General features: G+C 51.4%; 1 long non-coding RNA gene across 1 annotated transcript in view; it reads right to left on the minus strand.

Moving 5' to 3' along the window:
- LOC147098446 (uncharacterized) overlaps positions 1-23,091 on the minus strand; it is a 101,195-nt gene that overhangs the window by 63,203 nt on the left and 14,901 nt on the right. The window contains exon 2 of the long non-coding RNA XR_015074176.1: positions 12,290-12,327. This is a non-coding gene — a long non-coding RNA (uncharacterized LOC147098446). The remainder of the gene's footprint in view (positions 1-12,289; positions 12,328-23,091) is intronic.

Below are 23,091 nucleotides of genomic sequence, written 5' to 3' on the forward strand. Positions count from 1 at the left end.
CATGGACTCACTCTCAGACACTGATCAGCATGTACACACACTCACTCAGGCACTGATCACCATTGACTCACACTCACTCAGACATTGATCACCATAGACTCACTCTCGGACACTGATCACCGTGGACTCACACTCCGACACTGACCATGGTGGCTTCACACTCAGACACTGATCCCCGCGGACTCACTCTTGGAAACTGATCACCATGGACTCACTCTCAGAAATTGATCAGCATGTACACACACTCACTCAGGCACTGATCACCATTGACTCACACTCAGACACGGATCACCATGGACACGCACTCACTCAGACACTGATCACCATGGACTCACTCTCGGACACTGATCACCATGGACACACTCACTCAGACACTGATCACCGTGGACTCACACTCCGACACTGACCATGATGGGTTCACACTCAGACACTGATCACTATGGACACACACTCAGACACTGCTCACCATGGGCTCACATTCAGACACTGCTCACCATGGACACACACTCCAACACTGATCACTAGTGAATCACACTGGGACAGTGCTCACCGTAGATGCACACTCTGACACTGATCACCATTGACTCTCACTCAGACATTGATCACCATGAGGGACACACACTCAGACACTGATCAACATGGACTCACACTCGGTCACGGATCACCATGGACTCACATTCAGGAACTGCTCGTCATGGACTCACATTCAGACACTGCTCACCATCGACTCACTCTTGGACACTGATCCCCTTGGGCACACATTCAGACACTGATCACCTTGGACAGACTCTCACACACTGATCACTTTAGACACACTCACTCGGATACTGATCGGCATGGACTCGCACTCAGACACTTATCACCGTGGTCTCACACTCAGACACTGACCCCATGGACTCACACTGAGACACTGATCTCCATGGACTCACTCTCAGACACTGATCAGCATGTACACACACTCACTCAGGCACTGATCACCATTGACTCACACTCAGACACGGATCACCATGGACACACACTCACTCAGACACGGATCACCATGGACTCACTCTCGGACACTGATCACCATGGAGACACTCACTCAGACACTGATCACCGTGGCCTCACACACCGACACTGACCATGATGGGTTCACACTCAGACACTGATCCCCATGGACACACTCTTAGACACTGATCACCATGGACTCACACTCGGACAATGATCACCATGAGGTACACAGAATCAGAGACTGATCCCCATGGACTCACTCTTGGACACTGATCACCATGGGCTCACAGTCAGACACTGCTCACCATGGGCTCACATTCAGACACTGCTCACCATGGACACACACTCAGACACTGATCACCGTGGACACACTCACTCAGACACTGATCACCTTGGACTCACACTCCAACACTGATCACCAGTGAATCACACTGGGACAGTGCTCACCGTAGATGCACACTCTGACACTGATCACCATTGACTCACACTCAGACATTGATCACCATGAGGGACACACACTCAGACACTGATCACCATGGACTCACACTCGGACAATGATCACCATGAGGGACACACACTCAGACACTGATCAACATGGACTCACACTCAGACACTTATAACCATAGACTCGCGTTTCTGACATTGATCACCATGGACTCACACTCGGACACGGGTCACCATGGACTCACATTCAGGAACTGCTCGTCATGGACTCACATTCAGACACTGCTCACCATCGACTCACTCTTGGACACTGATCCCCTTGGGCACACATTCAGACACTGATCACCTTGGGCACACATTCACACACTGATCACTTTAGACACACTCACTCGGATACTGATCGGCATGGACTCGCACTCAGACACTGATCACCGTGGTCTCACACTGAGACACTGATCTCCATGGACTCACACTCAGACACGGATCACCATGGACACGCTCACTCAGACACTGAACACCTTGGACTCACACTCCGACACTGATCACCAGTGAATCACACTGAGACAGTGCTCACCGTAGATGCACACTCTATCACTGATCACCATTGACTCACACTCAGACATTGATCACCATGAGGGACACACACTCAGACACTGATCACCATGGACTCACACTCCGACACGGATCACCATGGACTCACATTCAGAAACTGCTCACCATGGACTCACTTTCAGACACTGCTCACCATCGACTCACTCTTGGACACTGATCCCCATGGGCACACATTCAGACACTGATCAACTTGGACAGACTCTCAGACAGTGATCACTTTGGACACACTCACTCGGATACTGATCGGCATGGACTCACTCTCAGACACTTTTCAGCATGGACTCACATTCAGGCACTGCTCACCATGGATTCGCACTCAGACACTGATCAGCATGTACATACACTCACTCAGGCACTGATCACCATGGACTCACACTCAGCCACTGATCACCATGGACTCCCACTCGGACACTGATCACCATGGACTCACACTCTCTGATCACCATGGACTCACACTCGGACACTGATCACCATGGACTCACATTCGGACACTGATCTCCATGGAATCACACTCCGACATTGCTCACCAAGGACTCACAGTCTGACACTGCTCACAATGGACTCACACTAGGAAACTGATCACCATGGAGTCACACACGGATACTGGTTACCTCGGACTCACACTCTGACACTGCTCACCATGGACTCACACTCAAACACTGCGCCACATGGACTCACACTCAGACACTGCTCCACATGGACTCACACGTGTACACTTCTCACCATGGACTCACACGCAGATAGCGCTCACCCTGGACTCGCACTCAGACACTGATTACCTTGGGCTCACACTCAGACACTGGTCACCATGGACTCACACTCAGGCACTGATCACCATGGACTCAAACTCGTACACTGATCACCATGGACTCACACTCCAAAACTGATCACCATGAGGGACAGATACTCAGCCACTGATCACCATGGACTCGCACTCAGACAATGATCACCAGGAGGGACACACACTCAGATACTGATCACCATGGGCTCAAACTCAGACACTGATCACCGTGGACTCACACTCGGACACTGATCACCGTGGACTCACACTCGGACATTGATCACCGTGGACTCACACTCGGACATTGATCACCGTGGACTCACACTCGGAGACGGATCACCATGGACCCACATTCAGAAACTGCTCACCATGGACTCACATTCAGACACTGCTCACCATCGACTCACTCTTGGACACTGATCCCCATGGGCACACATTCAGACACTGATCACCTTGGAAACACTCTCAGACACTGATCACTTTAGACACACTCACTCAGACACTGCTCACCATGGACTCCCACTCGGACACTTCTCACCATGGGTTCACACGCAGATACTGCTCACCCTGGACTCGCACTCAGACACAGATTACCTTGGGCTCACACTCAGACAATGATCACCATGGACTCACACTCAGGCACTGATCGCCATGGACTCACACTCGGACAATGATCACCATGGACTCAAACTCGTACACTGATCACCATGGACTCACACTCAGACACTGATCAGCATGGAATAACACTCGGACACTGATCACCATGGACTCACACTCAGACACTGATCACCATGGACACAATCTCGTATACTTAACCCCATGGACTCACACTCCAAAACTGATCACCATGAGGGACAGATGCTCAGCCACTGATCAACATGGACTCGCACTCAGACAATGATCACCATGAGGGACACACACTCAGATACTGATCACCAAGGCCTCACACTCAGACACTGATCACCATGGACTCACACTCGGATACTGATCACCGTGGACTCACACTCTGACACTGATCACCAATGGACTCACACTCACGCACTGATCAGCATGGACTCACTCTCAGACACTGCTCACCATGGACTCAAACTTGGACACAGATCACCATTGACTCACACTCGGACACTGATCACTGTGGACTAACCCTCTGACACTGATCACCAATGGATTCACACTCACACACTGATCAGCATGGACTCACATTCAGACACTGCTCACCATGGTCTCATACTCAGACACTGCTCACCATGGACTCACATTTAGACACTGCTCACCATGGACACACACTCAGCCACAGATCACCATGAACACACTCTCAGACACTGATCACCATGGACACACTCACTCAGACACTGATCACCTTGGACTCACATTCCGACACTGATCACCAGTGAATCACACTGGGACAGTGCTCACCGTAGATGCACACTCAGACACTGATCACCATTGACTCACACTCAGACAATGATCACCATGAGGGACACACACTCAGACACTGATCAACATGTACTCACACGCAGAAACTGATCACCATTGACTCACACTCAGAAACCGATCACCATGGACAAAAAATTCAGACACTGCTCACCATGGACTCACACACCACCCTGCTCACCATTGATTCACACTCAGTCACTGTTCACCATGGGCTCACACTCGGACACTGACCACCATGGACTCACACTCAGATACTCTTCTCCATGGAATCACACTCGGATACTGACCACCTTCGACTCACACTCCAACGCTGATCACCATGGACTCGCACTGAGAAAGTGCTCACCATGGACTCACACTCAGACACTGCTGACCACGGACTCACACGCAGATACTGCTCACCCTGGACTCACACTCAGACACTGCTCACCATGGACTCACACTCAGACACTGCTCAACATGGACTCACACTCGGACACTGCTGACCACGGACTCTCACGCAGATACTGCTCACCCTGGACTCACACTCGGCCACTGCTCAGCATGGACTCACACTCAGACACTGCTCACCGTGGACTCGCACTCAGGCACTGCGTACCTTGGGCTCACACTCAGACAATGATCACCATGGACTCACACTCAGGCACTGATCACCATGGACTCACACTCAGACACTGATCACCATGGACACAAACTCGTACACTGAACCCCATGGACTCACACTCCAAAACTGATCACCATGAGGGACAGATGCTCAGCCACTGATCAACATGGACTCGCACTCAGACAATGATCACCATGAGAGACACACACTCAGATACTGATCACCAAGGCCTCACACTCAGACACTGATCACCATGGACTCGCACTCGGATACTGATCACCATGGACTCACACTCACGCACTGATCAGCATGGACTCACTCTCAGACACTGCTCACCATGGACTCAAACTTGGACACAGATCACCATTGACTCACACTCGGACACTGATCACCGTGGACTAACACTCTGACACTGATCACCAATGGACTCACACTCACGCACTGATCACTGTGGACTCACACTCACACACTTATCACCATAGACTCACACTCAGATACTTATAACCATAGACTCGCAATCTGACACTGATCACCATGGACTCACACTCGGACACGGATCACCATGGACTCACATTCAGGAACTGCTAACCATGGACTCACATTCAGACACTGCTCACCATCGACTCACTCTTGGACACTGATCCCCATGGTCACACATTCAGACACTGATCACCTTGGACACACTCTCACACACTGATCACTTTAGCCACACTCACTCGGATACTGATCGGCATGGACTCGCACTCAGACACTGATCTCCATGGACTCGCACTCAGACACTGATCTCCATGGACTCACTCTCAGACACTGATCAGCATGTACACACACTCACTCAGGCACTGATCACTATTGACTCACACTCAGTCACGGATCACCATGGATACACTCTCACTCAGACACTGATCACCGTGGACTCCCACTCCGACACTGACCATGATGGGTTCACACTCAGACACTGATCCCCATGGACTCACTCTTGGACACTGATCACCATGGACACACACTCAGACACTGATCACCATGGGCTCACACTCGGACACTGATCACCATGAACACACTCTCAGACACTGATCACCGTGGACACACTCACTCAGACACTGATCACCTTCGACTCACACTCAGTCACTGATCACCATGGACACACACTCAGACACTGCTCACCATGGTCTCACACTCCGACACTTATCACCAGTGAATCACACTGAGACAGTGCTCACCGTAGATGCACACTGTATCACTGATCACCATTGACTCACACTCAGAAAATGATCACCATGAGGGACACACAGTCAGACACTAATCACCATGTGGGACACACACTCAGACACTGACCCCCATGGACTCACTCTTGGAAACTGATCACCTTGGACTCACAATCAGTCACTGATCACCATGGACACACTCACTCAGGCACTGCTCACCATGGACACACACTCCAACACTGATCACTAGTGAATCACACTGGGACAGTGCTCACCGTAGATGCACACTCTGACACTGATCACCATTGACTCACACTCAGACATTGATCACCATGAGGGACACACACTCAGACACTGATCACCATGGACTCACACTCAGACAATGATCACGATGAGGGACACACACTCAGACACTGATCACGATGAACTCACATTCAGACACTGATCACCATGGTCACAAATTCAGACACTGCTCACCATGGACTCACACACCGACACTGCTCACCATTGATTCACACTCAGACACAGTTCTCCATGGGCTCACACTCGGACACTGACCACCTTGGACTCACACTCAGACACTGATTACCGTGGACTCACACTCAGACATTGCTCAACATGGACTCACACTCGGACACTGCTCAACATGGTCTCACATGCAGATATTGCTCACCCTGGACTCGCACTCAGGCACTGATTACCTTGGGCTCATACTCAGCCTCTGATCACCATGGACTCGCACTCAGACAATGATCAGCATGAGGGACACACACTCAGATACTGATCACCATGGACTCACACTCACTGATCACCATGGACTCACACTCGGACACTGATCACCATGGACTCACACTCTTTCACTGATTACCATGGACTCACACTCTGACACTGCTCACCATTGACTCACACTCCGACACTGTTCCACATGGACTCACACTCAGGCACTGCTCACCATGGACTCACACTTGGACACTTCTCACCATGGACTCACACGCAGATACTGCTCACCTTGGACTCACACTCGGACACTGATCACCATGCACTCAAACTCGTACACTGATCACCATGGACTCACACTCCAAAACTGATCACCATGAGGGACAGATGCTCAGCCACTGATCACCATGGACTCACACTCAGGCACTGATCACCATGGACTCACACTCGGACACTGATCACCATGGACTCAAACTCGTACAATGACCACCATGGACTCACACTCCAAAACTGATCACCATGAGGGACAGATACTCAGCCTCTGATCACCATGGACTCGCACTCAGACAATGATCAGCATGAGGGACACACACTCAGATACTGATCACCATGGACTCACACTCACTGATCACCATGGACTCACACTCGGACACTGATCACCATGGACTCACACTCTTTCACTGATTACCATGGACTCACACTCTGACACTGCTCACCATTGACTCACACTCCGACACTGTTCCACATGGACTCACACTCAGGCACTGCTCACCATGGACTCACACTTGGACACTTCTCACCATGGACTCACACGCAGATACTGCTCACCTTGGACTCACACTCGGACACTGATCACCATGCACTCAAACTCGTACACTGATCACCATGGACTCACACTCCAAAACTGATCACCATGAGGGACAGATGCTCAGCCACTGATCACCATGGACTCACACTCAGACAATGATCACCGTGAGGGACACACACTCAGATACTGATCACCATGGGCTCACAATCAGACACTGATCACCAAGGACTCACACTCGGACACTGATCACTGTGGGCTCACACTCTGACAATGATCACCATTGGACTCACACAGCGATCAGCATGGACTCACATTCAGACACTGATCACCATGGACTCGCACTCTGACACTGATCATCATGGACTAACACTCGTACACGGATCACATTTGACTCACACTCAGACACTGATCACCATGGACACACACTCAGACACTGCTCACCATGGGCTCACACTCAGACACTGCTCACCATGGGCTCACATTCAGACACTGCTCACCATGGACACACTCACTCAGTCACTGCTCACCATGGACTCACACTCCGACACTGATCACCAGAGTATCACACTGAGACAGTGCTCACCGTAAATGCACACTCTATCACTGATCACCATGGACTCACACTCAGACACTGATCACCTTGGTCACAACTTCAGACACTGCTCACCATGGACACACACACCGACACTGCTCACCATTGATTCACACTCAGACACTGTTCACCATGGGCTCACACTCGGAAACTGACCACCATGGACTCACACTCAGACACTGCTCACCATGGACTCACACTCAGACACTGTTCAACATGGACTCACACGCAGACACTGCTCACCATTGGCGCACCCTCAGGCACTGATCACCATGGACTCACACTCAGGCACTGATCACCATGGACTTGCACTCAGACACTGATCACCATGGACTCACACTCAGACACTGATCACCATGGTCTCACACTGAGACACTGATCTCCATGGACTCACTCTCAGACACTGATCAGCATGTACACACACTCACTCAGGCACTGATCACCATTGACTCACACTCACTCAGACATTGATCACCATAGACTCACTCTCGGACACTGATCACCGTGGACTCACACTCCGACACTGACCATGGTGGCTTCACACTCAGACACTGATCCCCGCGGACTCACTCTTGGAAACTGATCACCATGGACTCACTCTCAGAAATTGATCAGCATGTACACACACTCACTCAGGCACTGATCACCATTGACTCACACTCAGACACGGATCACCATGGACACGCACTCACTCAGACACTGATCACCATGGACTCACTCTCGGACACTGATCACCATGGACACACTCACTCAGACACTGATCACCGTGGACTCACACTCCGACACTGACCATGATGGGTTCACACTCAGACACTGATCACTATGGACACACACTCAGACACTGCTCACCATGGGCTCACATTCAGACACTGCTCACCATGGACACACACTCAGACACTGATCACCATGAACACACTCACTCGTGCACAGCTCACGATGGACTCACACTCCGACACTGATCATCAGTGAATCACACTGAGACAGTGCTCAACGTAGATGCACACTATCACTGATCACCATTGACTCGCACTCAGACAATGATCACCATGAGGGACACACACTCAGACATTGCTCACCATGGACTCACACTCAGACACTGATCACCATGGACTCACACTCAGACACTGTTCAACATGGACTCACTCTCAGACACTGATCAGCATTTACACACACTCACTCAGACACTGATCACCCTGGACTCACACTCCGACACTGACCATGATGGGTTCACACTCAGACACTGATCCCCATGGACTCACTCTTGGACACTGATCACCATGGACACACTCACTCAGGCATTGATCACTTTGGACTCACACTCCGACACTGATCACCAGTGAATCACACTGAGACAGTGCTCACCGTGGATGCACACTCTATCACTGATCACCGTGGACTCACACTCGGACAATGATCACAATCAGGGACACATACTCAGACACTGATCCCCATGGACTCACTCTTGGATACTGATCACCATGGGCTCACACTCAGACACTGCTCACCATGGGCTCACATTGAAACACTGCTCACCATGGACACACACTCAGACACTGATCACCATGAACACACTCTCAGACACTGATCACCGTGGACACACTCACTCAGGCACTGCTCACCATGGACACACACTCAGACACTGCTCACCATGGACTCACATTCCGACACTGATCACCAGTGAATCACACTGAGACAGTGCTCACCGTAGATGCACACTCTATCACTGATCACCATTGAATCACACTCAGACAATGATCACCATGAGGGACACACACTCAGACATTGATCACCATGGACTCACACGCAGACACTGATCACCATGGACTCACACACCGACACTGCTCATCATTGATTCACACGCAGAAACTGTTCACCATGGGCTCACACTCGGACACTGCTCACCATGGACTCACCCTCAGGCACTGCTCACCATGGACTCACATTCAGACACTGATCACCATGGACTCACACTCGGACACTGATCACCATGTACTCGCACTTAGACAATGATCACCATGAGGGACACACACACAGAAACTGATCACCATAGTCTCACACTCACTGATCACCATGGACTCACTATAGGACTTTGATCACCATGGACACAAATTCAGACACTGCTCACCATGGACACACACTCTGAAACTGCTCACTATTGACTCACACTCAGACACTGTTCACCATGGGCTCACACTCAGACACTGACCACCATGGACTCACACTTAGACACTGATCTCCATGAAATCACACTCAGATACTGACCACCATGGGCTCACACTCCGACATTGCTCACCAAGGACTCACACTCTGACACTGCTCACCATGGACTCACACTCAGACACTGCTCAAAATGGACTCACATTCGGACACTACTCACCATTGACTCACACTCAGACGCTGTTCACCATGAGCTCACACTCGGACACTGACCACCATGGACTCACACTCAGACACTGATCTCCATGGAATCACAATCAGACACTGCTCACCATGGACTCACACTCCGTCAATGCTCACCAAGGACTCACACTCTGACACTGCTCACAATGGACACACACTAGGAAACTGATCACCATGGACTCACACACGGATACTGGTTACCTTGGACTCACACTCCGACACTGCTCACCATGGACTCACGCTCAGACACTGATCACCATGGACTCACATTCAGACATGGATCACCATGGACTCGCACTCTGAATCTGATTACCTTGGACTCACACTCGGACACCGATCACATTGGACTCACATTCAGACACTGTGCACCATGAACTCACACTCAGTCACTGCGCACCCTGGACTCGCACTCAGACACTGCTCAACATGGACTCACACTCGGACACTGCTCACCTTGGACACTCACGCAGATACTGCTCACCCTGGACTCGCACTCAGACACTGATCACCATGGGCTCGCACTCAGGCACTGATCACCATGGACTCACACTCAGGCACTGAACACCATGGACTCACACTCGGACACTGATCACCATTGACTCACACTCCAAAACTGATCACCATGAGGGACACATACTCAGCCACTGATCACCATGGACTCACACTCGGACACTGATCAGCATGGACACAAATTCAGACAAAGATAACCATGTACTCACACTCTGACACTGCTCACCATTGACTCACACTCAGACACTGTTCATCATCGGATCACACTTGGACACTGACCTCCATGGACTCACACTCCGACACTGATCACCATGGACTCACACTCAGACACTGCTCACCAAGGACTCACACTCTGACACTGCTCACAATGGACTCACACTAGGAAACTGATCACCATGGACTCCCACATGGATACTGCTCACCATTGACTCACACTCAGACACTGTTCATCATCGGATCACACTTGGACACTGACCTCCATGGACTCACACTCCGACACTGATCACAATGGACTCACATTCAGACACTGTGCACCATGAATTCACACTCAGACACTGCTGACCATGTACTCACACTCAGACATTGATCACCATTGACTCACACTCAGACACTGCTCACCATGGACTCGCACTTAGACACTGATCACCATGGGCTCACACTCGGACACTGCTCAACATGGACTCACTCAGGCACTGATCACCATGGACTCACACTCAGGCACTGATCACCATGGACTCACACTCAGGCACTGATCACCATGGACTCACACTCAGGCACTGATCACCATGGACTGACACTCGGACACTGATCACCATGGACTCACACTCCAAAACTGATCACCATGAGGGACACATACTCAGCCACTGATCACCATGGACTTGCACTCAGACAATGATCACCATGAGGGACACACACTCAGACACTGATCACCATGGACTCACACTCGGTCCCTGCTCACCATGGACTCACACTCCGACACTGCTCACCATGGACTCACACTCCGACACTGCTCACCATGGGCTCACACTCGGACACTGATCTCCTTGGAATCGCACTCAGTTACTGACCACCATGTACTCACACTCAGACACTGATCACCATGAACTCAGACTCCAACACTGATCACCATGAGGTACACACTTTAGTTGCAGTCAGTGAGGTGAATTTAGAGATGGATCAGGCTTGATCTTACCTTCACCAGACAGACTGAGATGTTCTCTTCATCTACTTCTGAAAATTAAGAACAATTAGTTTACCCGGAATCTCAAAGAAGTACCTTAAGCTGCCCTAAACTCCATTTGCTGGTAATAATCCTGCCCACTGAACATTTATGAGAGAGCGAGAGAGAGAGATAAATAATTAGTGCCACTCTGTTGCTCTTTCAACATAGTCCCATTATGTTTTCTGCCACAAACGCTGTTCCCCCGCCACCTACTCCATCCCACTCCCTGGCAACTGTCTGAGGCTAAACCAGGCCATTCCCAAACATGGTGTCGTAATTGACTGCGAGACGGGCTTCAGACCACACATCTGCTCCATCACCACTGTGAGTAATACTGTGGGGTCAGAGTGTATACTGTGGGGTAGAGAATTCCAAAGATTCACCACCCTCTGAGTGAAGAAATTTCTCCTCATCTCAGTCCTAAATGGCCGACCCCTTATTCTGAGACTGTGACCCCTGGTTCTAGAAACATCCTCCCTGCATCGACCCTGTCAAGCCCTGTAAGAATTTTGTATGTTTCAATGAGATCACCTCTCATACTTCTAAACTCTAGGGAATATAGACCTAGTCTACTCAATCTATCCTCATAGGGCAACCACCCCGCTCCATCCCAGGGAACAGTCTGGTGCTCTGCCTCTAGGTAAGGAGACCAATACTGCACACAATACTCCAGGTGTGGTCTCTTATGTTCCAATCTTTTTGTAATAAAAGCTAACATACCATTTTCTTTCCTAATTGTAAAGGCATGTTAACTTGCAGCGATTCATGTACAAGGACACCCAGGTCTCTCTGAACACCAATATTCCCTAATCTCTTACCAATTAAAAAATACTCTGCTTTTCTATTTTTCCTACCAAAGTGGATAACTTCAAATTATGAGTATAAATCGAGCGGGAGGCCCAGAGAGAACACAGACTGGAGCAGCGGGGGCAGTGAGGAGGTGGAGTATAATTCGAGCGGGAGGCCCAGAGAGAACACAGACTGGAGCAGCGGGGGCAGTGAGGAGGCAGAGTATAATTCGAGCGGGAGGCCCAGAGAGAACACAGACTGGAGCAGAGGGGGCAGTGAGGAGGCAGAGTATAATTCGAGCGGGAGGCCCAGAGAGAACACAGACTGGGGCAGCAGGGGCAGTGAGGAGGTGGAGTATAATTCGAGCGGGGGGCCCAGAGCGAGCACAGACTGGAGCAGAGGGGGCAGTGAGGAGGCAGAGTATAAATCGAGCGGGGGGCCCAGAGCGAGCACAGACTGGCGCAGAGGGGGCAGTGAGGAGGCAGAGTATAAATCGAGCGGGGGACCCTGAGAGAGCACAGACTGGAGCAGCGGGGGCAGTGAGGAGGCAGAGTATAAATCGAGCGGGGGACCCAGAGCGAGCACAGACTGGAGCAGAGGGGGCAGTGAGGAGACAGAGTATAATTCGAGCGGGGGACCCAGAGCGAGCACAGACTGGAGCAGAGGGGGCAGTGAGGAGACAGAGTATAATTCGAGCGGGGGGCCCAGAGTGAGCACAGAATGGAGCAGAGGGGGCAGTGAGGAGGCAGAGTATAATTCGAGCGGGGGACCCAGAGCGAGCACAGACTGGAGCAGAGGGGGCAGTGAGGAGGCAGAGTATAATTCGAGCGGGGGACCCTGAGAGAGCACAGACTGGAGCAGAGGGGGCAGTGAGGAGGCAGAGTATAATTCGAGCGGGGGGCCCAGAGTGAGCACAGACTGGAGCAGAGGGGGCAGTGAGGAGGCAGAGTATAAATCGAGCGGGGGACCCTGAGAGAGCACAGAATGGAGCAGCGGGGGCAGTGAGGAGGCAGAGTATAATTCGAGCGGGGGGCCCAGAGTGAGCACAGAATGGAGCAGAGGGGGCAGTGAGGAGGCAGAGTATAAATCGAGCGGGGGGCCCAGAGAGAGCACAGAATGGAGCAGAGGGGGCAGTGAGGAGGCAGAGTATAAATCGAGCGGGGGGCCCAGAGCGAGCACAGACTGGAGCAGAGGGGGCAGTGAGGAGGCAGAGTATAAATCGAGCGGGGGACCCTGAGAGAGCACAGAATGGAGCAGCGGGGGCAGTGAGGAGGCAGAGTATAAATCGAGCGGGGGACCCTGAGAGAGCACAGAATGGAGCAGCGGGGGCAGTGAGGAGGCAGAGTATAAATCGAGCGGGGGACCCTGAGAGAGCACAGAATGGAGCAGCGGGGGCAGTGAGGAGGCAGAGTATAATTCGAGCGGGGGGCCCAGAGTGAGCACAGACTGGAGCAGAGGGGGCAGTGAGGAGGCAGAGTATAAATCGAGCGGGGGACCCTGAGAGAGCACAGACTGGAGCAGAGGGGGCAGTGAGGAGGCAGAGTATAAATCGAGCGGGGGACCCTGAGAGAGCACAGACTGGAGCAGAGGGGGCAGTGAGGAGGCAGAGTATAATTCGAGCGGGGGGCCCAGAGTGAGCACAGACTGGAGCAGAGGGGGCAGTGAGGAGGCAGAGTATAAATCGAGCGGGGGGCCCAGAGTGAGCACAGACTGGAGCAGAGGGGGCAGTGAGGAGGCAGAGTATAAATCGAGCGGGGGACCCTGAGAGAGCACAGACTGGAGCAGAGGGGGCAGTGAGGAGGCAGAGTATAAATCGAGCGGGGGGCCCAGAGTGAGCACAGACTGGAGCAGAGGGGGCAGTGAGGAGGCAGAGTATAAATCGAGCGGGGGACCCTGAGAGAGCACAGAATGCAGCAGAGGGGGCAGTGAGGAGGCAGAGTATAATTCGAGCGGGGGACCCTGAGAGAGCACAGACTGGAGCAGAGGGGGCAGTGAGGAGGCAGAGTATAAATCGAGCGGGGGACCCTGAGAGAGCACAGAATGGAGCAGAGGGGGCAGTGAGGAGGCAGAGTATAATTCGAGCGGGGGGCCCAGAGTGAGCACAGACTGGAGCAGAGGGGGCAGTGAGGAGGCAGAGTATAAATCGAGCGGGGGACCCTGAGAGAGCACAGACTGGAGCAGAGGGGGCAGTGAGGAGGCAGAGTATAAATCGAGCGGGGGGCCCAGAGTGAGCACAGACTGGAGCAGAGGGGGCAGTGAGGAGGCAGAGTATAAATCGAGCGGGGGACCCTGAGAGAGCACAGAATGGAGCAGAGGGGGCAGTGAGGAGGCAGAGTATAATTCGAGCGGGGGGCCCAGAGTGAGCACAGACTGGAGCAGAGGGGGCAGTGAGGAGGCAGAGTATAAATCGAGCGGGGGACCCTGAGAGAGCACAGACTGGAGCAGAGGGGGCAGTGAGGAGGCAGAGTATAAATCGAGCGGGGGGCCCAGAGTGAGCACAGACTGGAGCAGAGGGGGCAGTGAGGAGGCAGAGTATAAATCGAGCGGGGGACCCTGAGAGAGCACAGAATGGAGCAGAGGGGGCAGTGAGGAGGCAGAGTATAATTCGAGCGGGGGACCCTGAGAGAGCACAGACTGGAGCAGAGGGGGCAGTGAGGAGGCAGAGTATAAATCGAGCGGGGGACCCTGAGAGAGCACAGAATGGAGCAGCGGGGGCAGTGAGGAGGCAGAAAACCTCCAACGAAAACAACAACAACAAAACAACAACTGCAAAACCACTAAAGTGACGTCACAACCAGGGAAGGAGCTGATTGGTGAGTAGCTGGTAATTGTTTCTAGTTAATATTCTATTAACTAAAGGCATGGCAGCGCAGCTCAGTCCTGTGGAATGCACCTCCTGTGCCATGTGTGGGCTCCAGGCTGCTTCCTGTGTCCTGGACAATCACATGTGCAGGAAGTGTCGTCAGCTGGAAGAGCTCGAGCTCTGGGTTTCAGAGCTTGAGCAGAAGCTGGTGTCACTGTGGTGCATCCATGAGGCTGAGATCTTCGTAGATAGCACCTTTCAGGAGGTGGTCACCCCGCAGATAAAGAGTGTGTAGGCAGAGAAGGAATGGGTGACTGCCAGACAGAAGTGGAGGACCAGGCAGGAAGTGCAGGATCCCCTGAGTGCATCTCGCTCTCCAACCAGTATTCGGTTCTGAGTACTGGTGAGGGAGATGGTTCCCTGCGGAGTGCAGCTGGAGCCAAGTCCACGGCACCATGGGTGGCTCAGCTGTACAGGTGGGGGGGAAGACGATCGGGAAAGCAATATTCGTAAGGGATTCGATAGTTAGGGGAGCAGACAGGTGTTTCTGCGGACACAGACGTGACTCCAGAATGGTATGTTGCCTCCCTGGTGCAAGGGTTAAGGATGTCACTGAGCGGCTGCAGGACATTCTGAGGGGGAGGGTGAACAGCCAGTGGTTGTGATCAATATCGGTACCAACAACATAGGTAGAAAGAGGGATGAGGTCCTGCAGGCAGATATTAGGGAGCTAGGAAAGAGATAAAAAAGCAGGACATCAAAGGTAGTAATCTTCAGATTATTCCCGGTGCTACGCGCCAGTGAGTATAGACATAGCAGGACAGAGCAGATGAATGCATGGCTGGAGAGATGGTGCAGGAGGGAGGGCTTCAGATTCCTGGGACATTGGGACTAGTTCTGGGGGAGGTGGTGCATGTACAGGCCGGACGGGTTGCACCTCAACAGAACTGGAACGAATATCCTCGCTGGGAGGTTTGCTAGTGCTGTTGGGGAGGATTTAAACTAATTTGGCAGGGGGATGGGCACAAGGATGTAACAGAAGGAGGACATTCAGCCCATCGAGTCTGTGCCGGCTCTCTGTAGAGCAATCCAGTCAGTCCAATTCCCCCGCTATATCTCCGTAGCCCTGCAAATTTATTTCCCTCAAGTGCCTCTCCTGTCTCCCCTTCAAAACATTGAGTGTCTCCGCTTCCACCACTTCCGTTGGCAGCGAGTTCCCTGGCAGAGAAGGTTGAGAGGAGATTTGATAGAGGTGTTCAAAATCCTGAGGAGTCTGGACAGAGTAGATGGAGATAAACTGTTCCCATTGGTGGAAGGGTCGAGAACCAGAGGACACAGATTTAAGGTGATTGGCAGAAGAACCAAAGGCGACAGGAGGAAAAACTTTTTGACGCAGCGAGTGGTTATGATCTGGAATGCACTGCCTGAGAGGGTGGTGGGGGCAGATTCAATCACCGCTTTCAAAAGGGAATTGGATAAGTACCTGAAGGAAAAACATTTGCAGGGCTACAGGGGAGTGGGACTAGCTGAAGTGCTCTTGCAGAGAGCTGGCACGGGCTCGACGGGCCAAATGGCCTCCTTCTGTGCTGTAACCATTCTATGGTTCTATGATTCCGTTCATAAAACCGTGCTGTTACCACGTCCCTAGTAATAGATGCAAGCATTTTCACTACTGCTGATGTCAGGCTAACTGGTCTGTAGTTCTGTTTTTTCTCTCCCTCCTTTCTTGAATAGCGGTTTTACATTTGCTCTGCTGGGGCCGCTCCAGAATCTAGGGAATTCTGGAAGATCACAACAAATGCATCCATTATCTCTGCTGCCACCTTTTTTAGAACCCTATGATGTAGGCCGTCAGGACCCAGGGGATTTTTCGGCTTTTCATCCCATTTATTTCTCCAGTACCATTTTTTTACTAATACCAATGACATTGCTGCCCTCCATCTCAGAGGGAGATCTCAGGACAGGGAGGTTATTTGCTGCAGTCGGTCTCCTGTAGATTGCTCACACTGCAGCCACGGTTTGCCTGTCGGGAAGGGGCTGGATATTGAGTTCAATGACAAGAGTATACAAACTGCGCTGCTCTGGGTGGTGTGTATCTTGGAGCTGCATCCATTCAGGTAAGTGAAGATTATTTCATCATACTCCTGAGCTGAGCCTTGTCGATGGTGGAGTGGCTTTGGGGAGTCAAGAGGTGAGGCACTCGTCACAGAATATTAAGCCTCTGACCTGCTCTTCTAATCACGGGACTGATATGACTGGACCAGTAAAATGTCTGATTAATGGTGACCCTCCAAGATGTTGCTGGTGGGGACTCGTGTTGTGTTGAAGGTCAGTGGCTGTGCTGATGGGACAGGTGGAATTGAACAGATGAGAAAGGCTGTACCTCATGGAGGAGTGCTTTGCCATGACTGGTTCACTGAAACACAGCGCCATAAGTTAAATATTTAAGAACACAACCGCATGGATATGAGAAGGCCATTTGGCCAATCGAAGCCCACCCATGGAGTATCCCAATCTCCAAGCCCTGCATCCAGATACATCTCTACTCTACCTGGTTGCTTGCTCCAATTATTTATTCCTGTTTGAGTAAAGTGATTTTTTCTAATATCTATTTCAAAAGAACTTGCTCAGTTGGTAGCACTCTTGCCTTTCAGTCAGAAGGCTGTGGGTCCAATCGTCACCCCAGGAATTAAACACATAGGGGTAGAATGTCTCCATTTCCTGCCATAAACTGCGATCTCCTGCCAGTTATGCAATATCCCTGCAGACATTCCAGGTTATAATCACAATTTAAAAAAAATTTGTTTATGGGATGTGGGCGTCGCTGGCAAGGCCAGCATTTATTGCCCATTCCTAGTTGCCCTTGAGAAGGCGGTGGTGAGCCACCTTCTTGAACCGCTGCAGTCCGTGTGGTGAAGGTACCCCCCAACAGTGCTGTTAGGGAGGGAGTTCCAGGATTTTGACCCAGCGACGATGAAGGATCGGTGATATATTTTCAAGTCAGGATGGTGTGTGACTTGGAGGGGAACTTGGAGGTGATGGTGTTCCCATGTGTCTGCTGCCTTTATCCTTCTAGGTGGACGAGGTCACGGGTTTGGGAGGTGCTGCGGAAGAAGCCTTGACGAGTTGCTGCAGTGCATCTTGTAGATGGTACACACTGCAGCCACGGTGCGCCGGTGGTGGAGGGAGTGAATGCTTAAGGTGGTGGATGGGGTGCCAATCAAGCGGGCTGCTTTGTCTTGGATGGTGTCACACTTCTTGAGTGTTGTTGGAGCTCCACTCATCCAGGCAAGTGGAGAGTATTCCATCACACTCCTTACTTGTGCCTTGTAGAAGGTGGAAAGGCTTTGGGGAGTCAGGAGGTGAGACACTTACCGCAGAATACCCAGCCTCTGGCCTGCTCTTGTTGCCACAGTATTTATGTGGCTGGTCCAGTTCAGTTTCTGGTCAATGGTGACCCCCAGGCTGTTGATGGTGGGGGATTCGGCGATGGTAATGCCATTGAATGTCAAGGAGAGGTGGTTACACTCTCGCTTGTTGGAGATAATCATTGCCTGGCACTTCTGTGGTGCGAATGTTACCTGCCAATTATCAGCACAAGCCTGAATGTCATCCAGGTCTTGTTGCATGCGGGCATGGACTGCTTCATTATCTGAGGAGTTGTGAATGGAACGGAACTCTGTGCAACCATCAGCGATTGTCTCACACCCTTGAAACTATACTGAAGTGTCACATGACAGTAAAGCAAGGCCCTGTCGGCCTGTTCAGTAAAGATTGTGTGAAACTATTTGAAAAAAATGCAGGGAGTTCTTCTGGTCAATGTTCTTGTCTCAACTAAAAACAGATGATCTGGTCATTTATCTCGTTTGCTCTTTGTGGGATATTGCTGAACACAAATTGGCTGCTGCATTTACTGCATTACAATAGTGAGTACTTCAAAATCATCTATTGCTTGAGAGTTGGGACGTTCTAAGCAGATAAAATCACAGAATGATACAGCACAGAAGGAGGCCATTTGGCCCATCGTGCCTGTGCCGGCTCTTTGAAAGAGCTCTCCAATTAGTCCCATTGCCCTGCTCTTTCCCTGTAGCCTGGATTTTTTCCCCTTGGAGAATTTATCCAATTCCCTTTTGAAAGTTACTGTTGAATCTGCTACCACCGCCCTTTCAGGCAGCGCATTCCAGATCACAACAACTCGCTGTGTAAGGAAATGTCTGCTCGCCTCCCCCTCTGGTTAGAATCATAGAATCACAGAAAGTTACAGCACGGAAGGAGGCCATTTTGGCCCATCGAGTCCGTGCCAGCCAACAAAGAGCTATCCAGCCTAATCCCACTTCCCAGCTCTTGGTCCGTAGCCCTGCAGGTTAGAGCATCCCAAGTGCACATCCAAGTACTTTTTAAATGTAGTTAAGGTTCCTGCCTCTACCACCCTTTCAGGCAGTGAGTTCCAGACCCCCACAACCCTCTGGGTGAAGAAATGTCCCCTCAAATCCCCTCTAAACCTTCCCCCAATTACTTTGAATCTGTGCCCCATGGTTTTTCATTCCACTGCTAAGGGAAATAGGTCCTTTCTATCCACTTTATTTAGGCCCCTCATAATTTTATACACCTCAATAAGGTCTCCTCTCAGCCTCCTCTGTACCAACGAAAACAGACCCAGCCTATCCAGTCTTTCCTCATAGCTAAGATTCTCTTCTCCCGGTAACATCCTTGTAAATCTCCTCTGTACCTTCTCTAGTGCAATCACATCTTTCCTGTAATGTGGTGACCAGAACTGCATGCAGTACTCTAGCTGAGGCCTAACTAGTGTTTTATACAGTTGAAGCATAACCCCCCTGCTCTTGTATTCTATGCCACGGCAAGCATTCCGTATGCCTTCTTAACCATCTCATCTACCTGTCCTGCTACCTTCAGGGATCTGTGGACATGCACTCCAAGGTCTCTCTGTTCCTCTACACTACTCAGTGTCCTACCATTTAATGTGTATTCCCTTTCCTTGTTAGCCCTCCCAAAATGGATTACCTCACATTTCTCCGGATTGAATTCCATTTGCCCCTGTTCTGCCCACCTGACCAGTCCATTGATATCTTGCTGCAGTCTACAGCTTCCTTCTTCAGTATCAACCACACAGCCGATTTAGTATCATCTGCAAACTTCTTAATCATACCCCTGTAGGAACGGAGGCTCCTATCAAAAAGACTGAGTTCGACTCAGGTAATTAAATTAATGAACTTTAATGAAAACAAACGAGTTTAAACTGGAAACTGTTAGAACACATCAATAACAGGTCTACTCATAGAGTCATAGAGTCATACAGCACAGAAAGAGGCCCGTCAGCCCATCGCATCCGCGCCGGTCATCAAGCCCTGTCTATTCTAATCCCATTTTCCTGCACTTGGTCCATAGCCTTGTATGCAATGGCATTTCAGGTGCTCATCCAAATGCTTCTTGAATGTTGTGAGGGTTCCTGCCTCTACCACCCTTTCAGGCAGCGAGTTCCAGATTCCAACCACCCTCTGGGTGAAAAAGTTTTTCCTCAAATCCCCTCTCAACCTCCTGCCCCTTACCTTGAACCTATGCCCCCTTGTTATTGACCCCTCTACTAAGGGGAAAAGTTCCTTTCTATCCACCCTATCTATGCCCCTCATAATTTTGTACACCTCAGTCAGGTCCCCCCCTCAGCCTTCTCTGCTCCAAGGAAAACAACCCCAGCCTGTCCAGTCTCTCCTTGAGGGCTCCACAAGGACTGATCCTCTGGTCAGGAGACTGACGTCATGACGTCATCGCGTTCTTCCCGCCATTGGGGCATCACGTGACTAACGGCATGACGTCATCACGTTGAAACCGTGCTGTAAAGGTAACTAGGCATTGTACAGTCAAACAGTGTAATTAAAGGTACAGGCACAGACAGTAACTACATTGCTTTTAAAGGAATTATGTACAAACGTTCTGAGCCCTTTGGTGGCTCCGCCACATGCGCCCCCCCCGAATTGTCTTTAACAGAAAAGGTGAGGTGAGGAGGAGGCCTGGTGAGCCTGTCCGATCGACTTTGATACCCTGGTAGAGGAAGTTGACAACTGGTGGACGAGTTGGCAGTCGGTGGCGGCTGAGCAGGCGCGGCGAGCGCAGTCGAGCTGTCAGGCAGCTTTGGTTGATCAGGTGCGGAGGCAACGGGCGGTCGGCCACATTTTGGTGGTTGAGCGACTACGACAGGGTAGTCCAGGCCCAGGTGAGCTGGCTTCAAGCGGTCCACCGCGATGTGATCCGGTTTCCCTCCGACGTCGATCAAAAAGGATTTGTCTCCCGGTTCGATGGCGCGGAAAGGACCAGTGTAAGGGGGCTTGAGCAGATCCCGGTGAGCGTCGTGTCGGATGAAGACATACTCCGCATTCTTCAGTCCTGGTGGCACATAGGAGGTCTGCAAACCGTGATTGGACGTGGGTATCGGAGCAAAGCATCTGGCTGCTTCTTGGTGGCGAACGAGATGCTGGGAGGCGGACCATGGCTCTGTGGGAGAAGGGAGGAAATCTCCTGGTACACGGAATGGCTGGCCATAGACGAGTTCAGCCGAAGACGATTGTAGATCATCTTTGGGTGCCGTACGGAGACCCAACAGGACCCATGGGAGTCTGTCCACCCATCCTGCACCTTGAAGACTGGCCCAAAGAGAGGCTTTAAGTGACCTGTGGAATCGCTAACAAAGGCCGTTTGCCTGCGGATGATAGGCAGTGGTGCGATGAAGTTTGGTACCAAGCCCCTGAGCCACAGCATTCCAAAGATCCGAGGAAAATTGTGGCCCGTGACCAGAGGAGATGTCTGCCGGTACCCCGAAATGGGCGACCAAACAGGAAATGAAAGCTCTAGCGACGTCTGCCGACGTGGTGGAAACCAAAGGAATTGCCTCTGGCCACCTAGTGGTGGGGTCCACTATGGTGAGGAGATGAGTATAACCGTGAGAAGGCGGACGCGGCCCCACGAGGTCCACATGCACGTGGTCGAAAGGACGCTCCGGAACAGTGAACGCAGCCACTGGAGCCTTGACATGACGCTGGACTTAGGCCTTCTGGCATACGACGCAGGTATTAGCCCAGTCACGGACATCGATGTGCATACCTTTCCAGAGGAACTTGGCTGACATAAGCCGTTGCGAAGCCTTCATCCCTGGGTGCGACAACCCATG

Source organism: Somniosus microcephalus, chromosome 29 (assembly GCF_052327205.1).
Source record: "Somniosus microcephalus isolate GS21.2 chromosome 29, FLI_Smic_1.0, whole genome shotgun sequence".
NCBI lineage: Eukaryota > Metazoa > Chordata > Chondrichthyes > Squaliformes > Somniosidae > Somniosus > Somniosus microcephalus.